Consider the following 14,401-nt stretch of genomic DNA (forward strand, 5'->3'; position numbering starts at 1 on the left):
TTAAGGGGTAGGGGTGTGGCGCGATATTGGGGAAGGGATGAGATTTTATATTTCTTCATAAGCATTAATCTTATTTTGTCAATTAGGAACATTCAGCACCCACCCGCTATCAAGGCAGCTGCCTATCATGTCATGCCCTACCTGCACAGGTGTGCTGGCTACTCAAATGATCCAATTAAGGAGGCCATTTAGTCAGCAGCAGCAGAAGTCCTGTGCCTGGACGCTCCAACAGGGGCCAGACACAAGCAGAAGCAGAAGCAGCAGAAGCAGCAGCAGCACCACCTTTTGTTTTTTGGCTGCAGCAGCAGCAAGGCCCACAGGGCTGGCTAGCTGGCTAGCCAGCAAGCAGGTAGCAATGAAAGTAGGAATCTTTCTTTTTAACCCTGTAAGGGGGTGGTGCACTGTACCCGAAGATACTGCCATATCGGGTCAATGCATAGGGCGACGGAAGCAAGCTTCGAAATCGGCCCCCGTTCTCAAAAATCCATTTAATATATGGTCCCCAGATAGGGGACGTATCAGATATTAAACTGATAAGAACAGATACTACACTTGATCTTAGCCAAAAGGCCGAGAAGCGATAACCGTGAAAGGGGCGGGCCCAACAAGGTCCCCTTCATGGGCACTATCACTGCTTGCTGTCAGGGAGGCTGCCAGACAATTTTCCATGCACACTCTGGGCTGGGGGGCAGTCAACCACCAGTACACACAGCAGAACCTAAACCCATACCATTATTGCTAAGCAGCAAGACAGGGGCCCATTGCACTCCCACGGGGCCTTTTTAAATGCAATCCATAACCCGGATTTGCCAGGAACCCTTCTTACTCCTCCTACTTGCATGTGACACTGGGCTTAGGATCTGCATAGGAAACACACACACAAGCACACACCTACCTTTGTTGCCTGCAGATGCCTCCTTGGCTGTCCCCAAACGGTATCAAACCAACACCCACGGGAAGCTGTAAGCATAGAGGACATGCCTGCACCCCATTGGACTTACCTGTGTGGGTTAAATCCGGGTTATTTGACAACCTATGGCGGTGATGGTTCTGCTCAGGCAGAGCAGTGCTGATGCTCCTCATAAAGCTGTCGCTGCTGTGAAGGTTCTAGGTGACATCACAAATCCCTTTGGTTACATACACAACAAAGCTGGGTTGTTGTTGTTTACACTCTGCAAGGCCTGTGGAAGTGAGTGACATCATAGCACTGTAGTTCTGAGGGTTCAAGATGGATGCAACAATCTCCTGTTGCTTCTATGAAGGCCGTAATAGACGACATCACCAAACAGCTCCATAGTCACATACACAGCAAAGGAGAGATGTTGTTTACACCTAGTGATGTCAGTGGTATTGAGTGACATCACAGCACAGTGCTAAGGCTCCTGGGCCTGGACACAGCAGCGGCTGCAATATCTCAACGGAGAATACGTTTATATCTATGTGTGTGTGTGCGCATATATATATATATATATATATATATATATATATATATATATATATTTCTCCGCCGAAATCACTTTTAAACCCATTTCCACCTTTTTTTCCCTTCTCCTCCTCTTACTTTTTTTTCACGTTTTTTTACGTTTTTCTCCTTTTCGCCTCTTTTCTGGGCGTATTATTCTTCTTTTTCTTCTTTTTTTTCGTCTAATGCATACCCCATCAGTGCAGCAATGCTTATTCAATACCGCCAGCAGATGGAGACACTGGGGGATAATTTTCTAAGGATTTATACTGATTTTTCCTGTCTGAATTTGTCGCACAGAAAGTTGCAGGCCAAATATGTGTGACATTTCTGCGACTTTAGCTTCTAGAGCATTTTTACAACATTATACATAGGTGCTGAATACATAAAAAGCGACTGTTCAGCGACAGACAAGTCGCATCGGCTGAAAGTAGGCCAGAATGTCAGTCCATGTTGGAGCAGGTTTAGATACAGTCTAAAGCATAGATCTCAAAGTCTGTGCACAGAATTTAGCAAGGGCCTCGCACCTTCTGATGCATCAGGTAGGTGCACAATAGCATAGCCTAACCCTCTGTACTTTGGTCTATATTGATGCGGGACATAGACAGCCAGCTGATGACCAATCCATTAGTGCAATGGATGGCTGGAAGCATTTGTCTTTGCCTTTGCAATACCACAGAAGCAATGCATGGTCAATGTACAGCAATGACACACCTGTGTGAACAGCCAGGAGACCCCCCCCCCCATGTTATGTTACATAGTTACATAGTTAGTACGGTCGAAAAAAGACATATGTCCATCACGTTCAACCAGGGAATTAAGGGGTAGGGGTGTGGCGCGATATTGGGGAAGGGATGAGATTTTATATTTCTTCATAAGCATTAATCTTATTTTGTCAATTAGGAACATTCAGCACCCACCCGCTATCAAGGCAGCTGCCTATCATGTCATGCCCTACCTGCACAGGTGTGCTGGCTACTCAAATGATCCAATTAAGGAGGCCATTTAGTCAGCAGCAGCAGAAGTCCTGTGCCTGGACGCTCCAACAGGGGCCAGACACAAGCAGAAGCAGAAGCAGCAGAAGCAGCAGCAGCACCACCTTTTGTTTTTTGGCTGCAGCAGCAGCAAGGCCCACAGGGCTGGCTAGCTGGCTAGCCAGCAAGCAGGTAGCAATGAAAGTAGGAATCTTTCTTTTTAACCCTGTAAGGGGGTGGTGCACTGTACCCGAAGATACTGCCATATCGGGTCAATGCATAGGGCGACGGAAGCAAGCTTCGAAATCGGCCCCCGTTCTCAAAAATCCATTTAATATATGGTCCCCAGATAGGGGACGTATCAGATATTAAACTGATAAGAACAGATACTACACTTGATCTTAGCCAAAAGGCCGAGAAGCGATAACCGTGAAAGGGGCGGGCCCAACAAGGTCCCCTTCATGGGCACTATCACTGCTTGCTGTCAGGGAGGCTGCCAGACAATTTTCCATGCACACTCTGGGCTGGGGGGCAGTCAACCACCAGTACACACAGCAGAACCTAAACCCATACCATTATTGCTAAGCAGCAAGACAGGGGCCCATTGCACTCCCACGGGGCCTTTTTAAATGCAATCCATAACCCGGATTTGCCAGGAACCCTTCTTACTCCTCCTACTTGCATGTGACACTGGGCTTAGGATCTGCATAGGAAACACACACACAAGCACACACCTACCTTTGTTGCCTGCAGATGCCTCCTTGGCTGTCCCCAAACGGTATCAAACCAACACCCACGGGAAGCTGTAAGCATAGAGGACATGCCTGCACCCCATTGGACTTACCTGTGTGGGTTAAATCCGGGTTATTTGACAACCTATGGCGGTGATGGTTCTGCTCAGGCAGAGCAGTGCTGATGCTCCTCATAAAGCTGTCGCTGCTGTGAAGGTTCTAGGTGACATCACAAATCCCTTTGGTTACATACACAACAAAGCTGGGTTGTTGTTGTTTACACTCTGCAAGGCCTGTGGAAGTGAGTGACATCATAGCACTGTAGTTCTGAGGGTTCAAGATGGATGCAACAATCTCCTGTTGCTTCTATGAAGGCCGTAATAGACGACATCACCAAACAGCTCCATAGTCACATACACAGCAAAGGAGAGATGTTGTTTACACCTAGTGATGTCAGTGGTATTGAGTGACATCACAGCACAGTGCTAAGGCTCCTGGGCCTGGACACAGCAGCGGCTGCAATATCTCAACGGAGAATACGTTTATATCTATGTGTGTGTGTGCGCATATATATATATATATATATATATATATATATTTCTCCGCCGAAATCACTTTTAAACCCATTTCCACCTTTTTTTCCCTTCTCCTCCTCTTACTTTTTTTTCACGTTTTTTTACGTTTTTCTCCTTTTCGCCTCTTTTCTGGGCGTATTATTCTTCTTTTTCTTCTTTTTTTTCGTCTAATGCATACCCCATCAGTGCAGCAATGCTTATTCAATACCGCCAGCAGATGGAGACACTGGGGGATAATTTTCTAAGGATTTATACTGATTTTTCCTGTCTGAATTTGTCGCACAGAAAGTTGCAGGCCAAATATGTGTGACATTTCTGCGACTTTAGCTTCTAGAGCATTTTTACAACATTATACATAGGTGCTGAATACATAAAAAGCGACTGTTCAGCGACAGACAAGTCGCATCGGCTGAAAGTAGGCCAGAATGTCAGTCCATGTTGGAGCAGGTTTAGATACAGTCTAAAGCATAGATCTCAAAGTCTGTGCACAGAATTTAGCAAGGGCCTCGCACCTTCTGATGCATCAGGTAGGTGCACAATAGCATAGCCTAACCCTCTGTACTTTGGTCTATATTGATGCGGGACATAGACAGCCAGCTGATGACCAATCCATTAGTGCAATGGATGGCTGGAAGCATTTGTCTTTGCCTTTGCAATACCACAGAAGCAATGCATGGTCAATGTACAGCAATGACACACCTGTGTGAACAGCCAGGAGACCCCCCCCCATGTTATGTTACATAGTTACATAGTTAGTACGGTCGAAAAAAGACATATGTCCATCACGTTCAACCAGGGAATTAAGGGGTAGGGGTGTGGCGCGATATTGGGGAAGGGATGAGATTTTATATTTCTTCATAAGCATTAATCTTATTTTGTCAATTAGGAACATTCAGCACCCACCCACTATCAAGGCAGCTGCCTATCATGTCATGCCCTACCTGGACAGGTGTGCTGGCTACTCAAATGATCCAATTAAGGAGGCCATTTAGTCAGCAGCAGCAGAAGTCCTGTGCCTGGACGCTCCAACAGGGGCCAGACACAAGCAGAAGCAGAAGCAGCAGAAGCAGCAGCAGCACCACCTTTTGTTTTTTGGCTGCAGCAGCAGCAAGGCCCACAGGGCTGGCTAGCTGGCTAGCCAGCAAGCAGGTAGCAATGAAAGTAGGAATCTTTCTTTTTAACCCTGTAAGGGGGTGGTGCACTGTACCCGAAGATACTGCCATATCGGGTCAATGCATAGGGCGACGGAAGCAAGCTTCGAAATCGGCCCCCGTTCTCAAAAATCCATTTAATATATGGTCCCCAGATAGGGGACGTATCAGATATTAAACTGATAAGAACAGATACTACACTTGATCTTAGCCAAAAGGCCGAGAAGCGATAACCGTGAAAGGGGCGGGCCCAACAAGGTCCCCTTCATGGGCACTATCACTGCTTGCTGTCAGGGAGGCTGCCAGACAATTTTCCATGCACACTCTGGGCTGGGGGGCAGTCAACCACCAGTACACACAGCAGAACCTAAACCCATACCATTATTGCTAAGCAGCAAGACAGGGGCCCATTGCACTCCCACGGGGCCTTTTTAAATGCAATCCATAACCCGGATTTGCCAGGAACCCTTCTTACTCCTCCTACTTGCATGTGACACTGGGCTTAGGATCTGCATAGGAAACACACACACAAGCACACACCTACCTTTGTTGCCTGCAGATGCCTCCTTGGCTGTCCCCAAACGGTATCAAACCAACACCCACGGGAAGCTGTAAGCATAGAGGACATGCCTGCACCCCATTGGACTTACCTGTGTGGGTTAAATCCGGGTTATTTGACAACCTATGGCGGTGATGGTTCTGCTCAGGCAGAGCAGTGCTGATGCTCCTCATAAAGCTGTCGCTGCTGTGAAGGTTCTAGGTGACATCACAAATCCCTTTGGTTACATACACAACAAAGCTGGGTTGTTGTTGTTTACACTCTGCAAGGCCTGTGGAAGTGAGTGACATCATAGCACTGTAGTTCTGAGGGTTCAAGATGGATGCAACAATCTCCTGTTGCTTCTATGAAGGCCGTAATAGACGACATCACCAAACAGCTCCATAGTCACATACACAGCAAAGGAGAGATGTTGTTTACACCTAGTGATGTCAGTGGTATTGAGTGACATCACAGCACAGTGCTAAGGCTCCTGGGCCTGGACACAGCAGCGGCTGCAATATCTCAACGGAGAATACGTTTATATCTATGTGTGTGTGTGCGCATATATATATATATATATATATATATATATATATATATATATATATATATATTTCTCCGCCGAAATCACTTTTAAACCCATTTCCACCTTTTTTTCCCTTCTCCTCCTCTTACTTTTTTTTCACGTTTTTTTACGTTTTTCTCCTTTTCGCCTCTTTTCTGGGCGTATTATTCTTCTTTTTCTTCTTTTTTTTCGTCTAATGCATACCCCATCAGTGCAGCAATGCTTATTCAATACCGCCAGCAGATGGAGACACTGGGGGATAATTTTCTAAGGATTTATACTGATTTTTCCTGTCTGAATTTGTCGCACAGAAAGTTGCAGGCCAAATATGTGTGACATTTCTGCGACTTTAGCTTCTAGAGCATTTTTACAACATTATACATAGGTGCTGAATACATAAAAAGCGACTGTTCAGCGACAGACAAGTCGCATCGGCTGAAAGTAGGCCAGAATGTCAGTCCATGTTGGAGCAGGTTTAGATACAGTCTAAAGCATAGATCTCAAAGTCTGTGCACAGAATTTAGCAAGGGCCTCGCACCTTCTGATGCATCAGGTAGGTGCACAATAGCATAGCCTAACCCTCTGTACTTTGGTCTATATTGATGCGGGACATAGACAGCCAGCTGATGACCAATCCATTAGTGCAATGGATGGCTGGAAGCATTTGTCTTTGCCTTTGCAATACCACAGAAGCAATGCATGGTCAATGTACAGCAATGACACACCTGTGTGAACAGCCAGGAGACCCCCCCCCCATGTTATGTTACATAGTTACATAGTTAGTACGGTCGAAAAAAGACATATGTCCATCACGTTCAACCAGGGAATTAAGGGGTAGGGGTGTGGCGCGATATTGGGGAAGGGATGAGATTTTATATTTCTTCATAAGCATTAATCTTATTTTGTCAATTAGGAACATTCAGCACCCACCCGCTATCAAGGCAGCTGCCTATCATGTCATGCCCTACCTGCACAGGTGTGCTGGCTACTCAAATGATCCAATTAAGGAGGCCATTTAGTCAGCAGCAGCAGAAGTCCTGTGCCTGGACGCTCCAACAGGGGCCAGACACAAGCAGAAGCAGAAGCAGCAGAAGCAGCAGCAGCACCACCTTTTGTTTTTTGGCTGCAGCAGCAGCAAGGCCCACAGGGCTGGCTAGCTGGCTAGCCAGCAAGCAGGTAGCAATGAAAGTAGGAATCTTTCTTTTTAACCCTGTAAGGGGGTGGTGCACTGTACCCGAAGATACTGCCATATCGGGTCAATGCATAGGGCGACGGAAGCAAGCTTCGAAATCGGCCCCCGTTCTCAAAAATCCATTTAATATATGGTCCCCAGATAGGGGACGTATCAGATATTAAACTGATAAGAACAGATACTACACTTGATCTTAGCCAAAAGGCCGAGAAGCGATAACCGTGAAAGGGGCGGGCCCAACAAGGTCCCCTTCATGGGCACTATCACTGCTTGCTGTCAGGGAGGCTGCCAGACAATTTTCCATGCACACTCTGGGCTGGGGGGCAGTCAACCACCAGTACACACAGCAGAACCTAAACCCATACCATTATTGCTAAGCAGCAAGACAGGGGCCCATTGCACTCCCACGGGGCCTTTTTAAATGCAATCCATAACCCGGATTTGCCAGGAACCCTTCTTACTCCTCCTACTTGCATGTGACACTGGGCTTAGGATCTGCATAGGAAACACACACACAAGCACACACCTACCTTTGTTGCCTGCAGATGCCTCCTTGGCTGTCCCCAAACGGTATCAAACCAACACCCACGGGAAGCTGTAAGCATAGAGGACATGCCTGCACCCCATTGGACTTACCTGTGTGGGTTAAATCCGGGTTATTTGACAACCTATGGCGGTGATGGTTCTGCTCAGGCAGAGCAGTGCTGATGCTCCTCATAAAGCTGTCGCTGCTGTGAAGGTTCTAGGTGACATCACAAATCCCTTTGGTTACATACACAACAAAGCTGGGTTGTTGTTGTTTACACTCTGCAAGGCCTGTGGAAGTGAGTGACATCATAGCACTGTAGTTCTGAGGGTTCAAGATGGATGCAACAATCTCCTGTTGCTTCTATGAAGGCCGTAATAGACGACATCACCAAACAGCTCCATAGTCACATACACAGCAAAGGAGAGATGTTGTTTACACCTAGTGATGTCAGTGGTATTGAGTGACATCACACCACAGTGCTAAGGCTCCTGGGCCTGGACACAGCAGCGGCTGCAATATCTCAACGGAGAATACGTTTATATCTATGTGTGTGTGTGCGCATATATATATATATATATATATATATATATATATATATATATTTCTCCGCCGAAATCACTTTTAAACCCATTTCCACCTTTTTTTCCCTTCTCCTCCTCTTACTTTTTTTTCACGTTTTTTTACGTTTTTCTCCTTTTCGCCTCTTTTCTGGGCGTATTATTCTTCTTTTTCTTCTTTTTTTTCGTCTAATGCATACCCCATCAGTGCAGCAATGCTTATTCAATACCGCCAGCAGATGGAGACACTGGGGGATAATTTTCTAAGGATTTATACTGATTTTTCCTGTCTGAATTTGTCGCACAGAAAGTTGCAGGCCAAATATGTGTGACATTTCTGCGACTTTAGCTTCTAGAGCATTTTTACAACATTATACATAGGTGCTGAATACATAAAAAGCGACTGTTCAGCGACAGACAAGTCGCATCGGCTGAAAGTAGGCCAGAATGTCAGTCCATGTTGGAGCAGGTTTAGATACAGTCTAAAGCATAGATCTCAAAGTCTGTGCACAGAATTTAGCAAGGGCCTCGCACCTTCTGATGCATCAGGTAGGTGCACAATAGCATAGCCTAACCCTCTGTACTTTGGTCTATATTGATGCGGGACATAGACAGCCAGCTGATGACCAATCCATTAGTGCAATGGATGGCTGGAAGCATTTGTCTTTGCCTTTGCAATACCACAGAAGCAATGCATGGTCAATGTACAGCAATGACACACCTGTGTGAACAGCCAGGAGACCCCCCCCCCATGTTATGTTACATAGTTACATAGTTAGTACGGTCGAAAAAAGACATATGTCCATCACGTTCAACCAGGGAATTAAGGGGTAGGGGTGTGGCGCGATATTGGGGAAGGGATGAGATTTTATATTTCTTCATAAGCATTAATCTTATTTTGTCAATTAGGAACATTCAGCACCCACCCGCTATCAAGGCAGCTGCCTATCATGTCATGCCCTACCTGCACAGGTGTGCTGGCTACTCAAATGATCCAATTAAGGAGGCCATTTAGTCAGCAGCAGCAGAAGTCCTGTGCCTGGACGCTCCAACAGGGGCCAGACACAAGCAGAAGCAGAAGCAGCAGAAGCAGCAGCAGCACCACCTTTTGTTTTTTGGCTGCAGCAGCAGCAAGGCCCACAGGGCTGGCTAGCTGGCTAGCCAGCAAGCAGGTAGCAATGAAAGTAGGAATCTTTCTTTTTAACCCTGTAAGGGGGTGGTGCACTGTACCCGAAGATACTGCCATATCGGGTCAATGCATAGGGCGACGGAAGCAAGCTTCGAAATCGGCCCCCGTTCTCAAAAATCCATTTAATATATGGTCCCCAGATAGGGGACGTATCAGATATTAAACTGATAAGAACAGATACTACACTTGATCTTAGCCAAAAGGCCGAGAAGCGATAACCGTGAAAGGGGCGGGCCCAACAAGGTCCCCTTCATGGGCACTATCACTGCTTGCTGTCAGGGAGGCTGCCAGACAATTTTCCATGCACACTCTGGGCTGGGGGGCAGTCAACCACCAGTACACACAGCAGAACCTAAACCCATACCATTATTGCTAAGCAGCAAGACAGGGGCCCATTGCACTCCCACGGGGCCTTTTTAAATGCAATCCATAACCCGGATTTGCCAGGAACCCTTCTTACTCCTCCTACTTGCATGTGACACTGGGCTTAGGATCTGCATAGGAAACACACACACAAGCACACACCTACCTTTGTTGCCTGCAGATGCCTCCTTGGCTGTCCCCAAACGGTATCAAACCAACACCCACGGGAAGCTGTAAGCATAGAGGACATGCCTGCACCCCATTGGACTTACCTGTGTGGGTTAAATCCGGGTTATTTGACAACCTATGGCGGTGATGGTTCTGCTCAGGCAGAGCAGTGCTGATGCTCCTCATAAAGCTGTCGCTGCTGTGAAGGTTCTAGGTGACATCACAAATCCCTTTGGTTACATACACAACAAAGCTGGGTTGTTGTTGTTTACACTCTGCAAGGCCTGTGGAAGTGAGTGACATCATAGCACTGTAGTTCTGAGGGTTCAAGATGGATGCAACAATCTCCTGTTGCTTCTATGAAGGCCGTAATAGACGACATCACCAAACAGCTCCATAGTCACATACACAGCAAAGGAGAGATGTTGTTTACACCTAGTGATGTCAGTGGTATTGAGTGACATCACAGCACAGTGCTAAGGCTCCTGGGCCTGGACACAGCAGCGGCTGCAATATCTCAACGGAGAATACGTTTATATCTATGTGTGTGTGTGCGCATATATATATATATATATATATATATATATATATATATATATATATTTCTCCGCCGAAATCACTTTTAAACCCATTTCCACCTTTTTTTCCCTTCTCCTCCTCTTACTTTTTTTTCACGTTTTTTTACGTTTTTCTCCTTTTCGCCTCTTTTCTGGGCGTATTATTCTTCTTTTTCTTCTTTTTTTTCGTCTAATGCATACCCCATCAGTGCAGCAATGCTTATTCAATACCGCCAGCAGATGGAGACACTGGGGGATAATTTTCTAAGGATTTATACTGATTTTTCCTGTCTGAATTTGTCGCACAGAAAGTTGCAGGCCAAATATGTGTGACATTTCTGCGACTTTAGCTTCTAGAGCATTTTTACAACATTATACATAGGTGCTGAATACATAAAAAGCGACTGTTCAGCGACAGACAAGTCGCATCGGCTGAAAGTAGGCCAGAATGTCAGTCCATGTTGGAGCAGGTTTAGATACAGTCTAAAGCATAGATCTCAAAGTCTGTGCACAGAATTTAGCAAGGGCCTCGCACCTTCTGATGCATCAGGTAGGTGCACAATAGCATAGCCTAACCCTCTGTACTTTGGTCTATATTGATGCGGGACATAGACAGCCAGCTGATGACCAATCCATTAGTGCAATGGATGGCTGGAAGCATTTGTCTTTGCCTTTGCAATACCACAGAAGCAATGCATGGTCAATGTACAGCAATGACACACCTGTGTGAACAGCCAGGAGACCCCCCCCCCATGTTATGTTACATAGTTACATAGTTAGTACGGTCGAAAAAAGACATATGTCCATCACGTTCAACCAGGGAATTAAGGGGTAGGGGTGTGGCGCGATATTGGGGAAGGGATGAGATTTTATATTTCTTCATAAGCATTAATCTTATTTTGTCAATTAGGAACATTCAGCACCCACCCGCTATCAAGGCAGCTGCCTATCATGTCATGCCCTACCTGCACAGGTGTGCTGGCTACTCAAATGATCCAATTAAGGAGGCCATTTAGTCAGCAGCAGCAGAAGTCCTGTGCCTGGACGCTCCAACAGGGGCCAGACACAAGCAGAAGCAGAAGCAGCAGAAGCAGCAGCAGCACCACCTTTTGTTTTTTGGCTGCAGCAGCAGCAAGGCCCACAGGGCTGGCTAGCTGGCTAGCCAGCAAGCAGGTAGCAATGAAAGTAGGAATCTTTCTTTTTAACCCTGTAAGGGGGTGGTGCACTGTACCCGAAGATACTGCCATATCGGGTCAATGCATAGGGCGACGGAAGCAAGCTTCGAAATCGGCCCCCGTTCTCAAAAATCCATTTAATATATGGTCCCCAGATAGGGGACGTATCAGATATTAAACTGATAAGAACAGATACTACACTTGATCTTAGCCAAAAGGCCGAGAAGCGATAACCGTGAAAGGGGCGGGCCCAACAAGGTCCCCTTCATGGGCACTATCACTGCTTGCTGTCAGGGAGGCTGCCAGACAATTTTCCATGCACACTCTGGGCTGGGGGGCAGTCAACCACCAGTACACACAGCAGAACCTAAACCCATACCATTATTGCTAAGCAGCAAGACAGGGGCCCATTGCACTCCCACGGGGCCTTTTTAAATGCAATCCATAACCCGGATTTGCCAGGAACCCTTCTTACTCCTCCTACTTGCATGTGACACTGGGCTTAGGATCTGCATAGGAAACACACACACAAGCACACACCTACCTTTGTTGCCTGCAGATGCCTCCTTGGCTGTCCCCAAACGGTATCAAACCAACACCCACGGGAAGCTGTAAGCATAGAGGACATGCCTGCACCCCATTGGACTTACCTGTGTGGGTTAAATCCGGGTTATTTGACAACCTATGGCGGTGATGGTTCTGCTCAGGCAGAGCAGTGCTGATGCTCCTCATAAAGCTGTCGCTGCTGTGAAGGTTCTAGGTGACATCACAAATCCCTTTGGTTACATACACAACAAAGCTGGGTTGTTGTTGTTTACACTCTGCAAGGCCTGTGGAAGTGAGTGACATCATAGCACTGTAGTTCTGAGGGTTCAAGATGGATGCAACAATCTCCTGTTGCTTCTATGAAGGCCGTAATAGACGACATCACCAAACAGCTCCATAGTCACATACACAGCAAAGGAGAGATGTTGTTTACACCTAGTGATGTCAGTGGTATTGAGTGACATCACAGCACAGTGCTAAGGCTCCTGGGCCTGGACACAGCAGCGGCTGCAATATCTCAACGGAGAATACGTTTATATCTATGTGTGTGTGTGCGCATATATATATATATATATATATATATATATATATATATATATATATATTTCTCCGCCGAAATCACTTTTAAACCCATTTCCACCTTTTTTTCCCTTCTCCTCCTCTTACTTTTTTTTCACGTTTTTTTACGTTTTTCTCCTTTTCGCCTCTTTTCTGGGCGTATTATTCTTCTTTTTCTTCTTTTTTTTCGTCTAATGCATACCCCATCAGTGCAGCAATGCTTATTCAATACCGCCAGCAGATGGAGACACTGGGGGATAATTTTCTAAGGATTTATACTGATTTTTCCTGTCTGAATTTGTCGCACAGAAAGTTGCAGGCCAAATATGTGTGACATTTCTGCGACTTTAGCTTCTAGAGCATTTTTACAACATTATACATAGGTGCTGAATACATAAAAAGCGACTGTTCAGCGACAGACAAGTCGCATCGGCTGAAAGTAGGCCAGAATGTCAGTCCATGTTGGAGCAGGTTTAGATACAGTCTAAAGCATAGATCTCAAAGTCTGTGCACAGAATTTAGCAAGGGCCTCGCACCTTCTGATGCATCAGGTAGGTGCACAATAGCATAGCCTAACCCTCTGTACTTTGGTCTATATTGATGCGGGACATAGACAGCCAGCTGATGACCAATCCATTAGTGCAATGGATGGCTGGAAGCATTTGTCTTTGCCTTTGCAATACCACAGAAGCAATGCATGGTCAATGTACAGCAATGACACACCTGTGTGAACAGCCAGGAGACCCCCCCCCCATGTTATGTTACATAGTTACATAGTTAGTACGGTCGAAAAAAGACATATGTCCATCACGTTCAACCAGGGAATTAAGGGGTAGGGGTGTGGCGCGATATTGGGGAAGGGATGAGATTTTATATTTCTTCATAAGCATTAATCTTATTTTGTCAATTAGGAACATTCAGCACCCACCCGCTATCAAGGCAGCTGCCTATCATGTCATGCCCTACCTGCACAGGTGTGCTGGCTACTCAAATGATCCAATTAAGGAGGCCATTTAGTCAGCAGCAGCAGAAGTCCTGTGCCTGGACGCTCCAACAGGGGCCAGACACAAGCAGAAGCAGAAGCAGCAGAAGCAGCAGCAGCACCACCTTTTGTTTTTTGGCTGCAGCAGCAGCAAGGCCCACAGGGCTGGCTAGCTGGCTAGCCAGCAAGCAGGTAGCAATGAAAGTAGGAATCTTTCTTTTTAACCCTGTAAGGGGGTGGTGCACTGTACCCGAAGATACTGCCATATCGGGTCAATGCATAGGGCGACGGAAGCAAGCTTCGAAATCGGCCCCCGTTCTCAAAAATCCATTTAATATATGGTCCCCAGATAGGGGACGTATCAGATATTAAACTGATAAGAACAGATACTACACTTGATCTTAGCCAAAAGGCCGAGAAGCGATAACCGTGAAAGGGGCGGGCCCAACAAGGTCCCCTTCATGGGCACTATCACTGCTTGCTGTCAGGGAGGCTGCCAGACAATTTTCCATGCACACTCTGGGCTGGGGGGCAGTCAACCACCAGTACACACAGCAGAACCTAAACCCATACCATTATTGCTAAG

At 46.3% G+C, this 14,401-nt stretch overlaps 7 non-coding genes across 7 annotated transcripts; all 7 read right to left on the reverse strand.

The window, feature by feature from the left end:
• Positions 1 to 391: 391 nt before the first annotated feature.
• LOC130331401 (U2 spliceosomal RNA) lies at positions 392 to 582 on the reverse strand. Its single transcript, XR_008874311.1, has one exon. It is a non-coding gene; the product is annotated as a U2 spliceosomal RNA (small nuclear RNA).
• A 2,088-nt stretch (positions 583 to 2,670) lies between these two features.
• LOC130331404 (U2 spliceosomal RNA) lies at positions 2,671 to 2,861 on the reverse strand. Its single transcript, XR_008874313.1, has one exon. It is a non-coding gene; the product is annotated as a U2 spliceosomal RNA (small nuclear RNA).
• A 2,072-nt stretch (positions 2,862 to 4,933) lies between these two features.
• On the reverse strand, positions 4,934 to 5,124 carry LOC130331405 (U2 spliceosomal RNA). The gene has a single exon (XR_008874314.1). It is a non-coding gene; the product is annotated as a U2 spliceosomal RNA (small nuclear RNA).
• Positions 5,125 to 7,217: 2,093 nt separating this feature from the next.
• LOC130331406 (U2 spliceosomal RNA) lies at positions 7,218 to 7,408 on the reverse strand. The gene has a single exon (XR_008874315.1). It is a non-coding gene; the product is annotated as a U2 spliceosomal RNA (small nuclear RNA).
• A 2,083-nt stretch (positions 7,409 to 9,491) lies between these two features.
• Positions 9,492 to 9,682, reverse strand: LOC130331407 (U2 spliceosomal RNA). Its single transcript, XR_008874316.1, has one exon. It is a non-coding gene; the product is annotated as a U2 spliceosomal RNA (small nuclear RNA).
• Positions 9,683 to 11,769: 2,087 nt separating this feature from the next.
• Positions 11,770 to 11,960, reverse strand: LOC130331408 (U2 spliceosomal RNA). Its single transcript, XR_008874317.1, has one exon. It is a non-coding gene; the product is annotated as a U2 spliceosomal RNA (small nuclear RNA).
• A 2,089-nt stretch (positions 11,961 to 14,049) lies between these two features.
• Positions 14,050 to 14,240, reverse strand: LOC130331409 (U2 spliceosomal RNA). Its single transcript, XR_008874318.1, has one exon. It is a non-coding gene; the product is annotated as a U2 spliceosomal RNA (small nuclear RNA).
• Between the last annotated feature and the right edge of the window lie 161 nt (positions 14,241 to 14,401).

The sequence above is a fragment of the Hyla sarda genome, unplaced genomic scaffold (genome assembly GCF_029499605.1).
Source record: "Hyla sarda isolate aHylSar1 unplaced genomic scaffold, aHylSar1.hap1 scaffold_350, whole genome shotgun sequence".
NCBI classification, from domain to species: domain Eukaryota; kingdom Metazoa; phylum Chordata; class Amphibia; order Anura; family Hylidae; genus Hyla; species Hyla sarda.